Here is a 2,109-nt window from a genome sequence, read left to right on the forward strand (position 1 = left end):
CAGCACCAGCCGATCACCAGGAGAACACACGGATTGTAGATTCCGTTGTCTAGTGTGGAAGCCGCCCTCTGCCCTCTCACATGCAGCAATAGACTTCCTCCTCCAGAGATATACGGAGTGGGTCAGGTGACACATCTACAACCACAGACACGACAAGTTCTATGACAGGGAGGAGCGACGTCGGGGCTCCGGGTCCCTCTCAATCAGTGATTTGGGGCCACACCGTATACATTGTCCATCTTCCGCCACCATCATCCGGAGACAATCACCGGCCAATGAATCTCCCCGCAGAGAACTCCGCCCCCAACAGACGCAATGATGTCATGACCCTCGCTGTATCGTATTGGCTGCCATGACTGGGTGACAGCGGCCGCATCTAAATGGGGGATTTGGGATTCCTGTCTCAGGAGAACGTCGCCGGAAATCAGAAGACACAACAAGGAAATCTAATGATGATGATCGTCCTACCAGCACGCCGTCTCCGCACTTCTCCGCCATCTTCCTTTCCTACGATGGGATGAGCAGCTGCAGGGATCGTCCTCGTGTCTCCGCCTCCCGATCCTCACTTCTTGGTTTCACTTTTCTTATTTTCTGACCTGAAAGAAATAAAAAGATTCAATGTGACTGGAAACGGAATCAGTGAGAGGAGGAGAGATCCCCGACATGAGGTGTGACCGCTGATGTCCTCCACCCCGAGGGGCACTAAAGGTCCCAGCATGCCCGGCCGCCCATCAGGGAGGACACAGATTACAGCTACAGATTCTCCTTCAGTCTTCTATCTGACCTCCATCCTCCCCTTCAGTCTTCTATCTGACCTCCGTCCTCCCCTTCAGTCTTCTATCTGACCTCCGTCCTTCCCTTCAGTCTTCTATCTGACCTCCATCCTCCCCTTCAGTCTTCTATCTGACCTCCAGCTTTAATTTTTTCTGTCCTGAAGGAAGTGAGGGAGAGTCCCCTTTAGCCCGGTGTCCCCAATGGAAGATTTCCCCTCACTTCCTGTCCGCACGTGTCACCGCCTCCTGTATACTGTATATATTGATGGGATTTTAGGAATAATTGATGATATTTGTGCTTTCTGTGGATTCGGCACTTTCTATACATGAGATACATAGTAACGAGTCCGGATCCGGTGGATACATAGTAACGAGTCCGGGATCCGGTGGATACATAGTAACGAGTCCGGGATCCGGTGGATACAATTCTCGTCATTTCATATCTCATACCTGACACAACGTCACCAGACCGCGCTGCGCGTCCATCGGGAAACGTTTCATGGCGAGACTTGTATCAAAGCAAAATGTCTGGGGAATGTCAGTGAATGAACGCGGCGACCTCCGGCATCCACCCGGGGTGAATATAACACGGCGGGGGCTCAGAGGACTAATGCAGAGGAGGTTGTCCGTGCTGCACAAGGCGACCAATCAAACGGCAGCGGCCATCTTTTCTGTTTTTTACTGTTTAAAAAAAAAAAAAAAAAAAAGCTGAACTCCGCCCACAAAGTCTCTCCTGCGCGTATATTCCACAAAAGATAAAAATCCACTTTGTGAGCAGCAAATGCCTTTACAAACCCAGATATTACCTTGTGCAAGTAGCAGTGACATTATCGCTATGCTGGACAATGGACATAGTGCAGAAAGCAGAGCTGTGGAAGGGGCCTGACAAGCCCCACCCACTACAGGAGGGGGCGGAGACAAGACCAGTCACCCTGCACAAGGAGAGAGGGCGGCAGTGAGCGGTCTTTATTACAGGAGGGGGCGGAGACAAGACCAGTCACCCTGCACAAGGAGAGAGGGCGGCAGTGAGCGGTCTTTATTACAGGAGGGGGCGGAGACAAGACCAGTCACCCTGCACAAGGATAGAGCAGCAGTGAGCGGTCTTTATTACAGATCTGGAAGAAATAGACAAAACTCCTCGAGATACAAGAAGAATACGCATGAGCTGTATGGCTGTAGACATGGCCCATCCACCAGGTTCCCAGCAGACATGTCCCCAGTGTCGGGAAGGGCCACTGTGCATGGGGGTCCAATGCCGGCATCACAAACAAGCCCAGATTTTCGGGAAGATCTGACAAAGACGCCCCAGGAATTGGCACGCGTACAATGGTGGGGG

This window comes from Nanorana parkeri, unplaced genomic scaffold (assembly GCF_000935625.1).
Source record: "Nanorana parkeri isolate BGI_ZX_2015 unplaced genomic scaffold, ASM93562v1 scaffold2304, whole genome shotgun sequence".
Classification (NCBI taxonomy): domain Eukaryota; kingdom Metazoa; phylum Chordata; class Amphibia; order Anura; family Dicroglossidae; genus Nanorana; species Nanorana parkeri.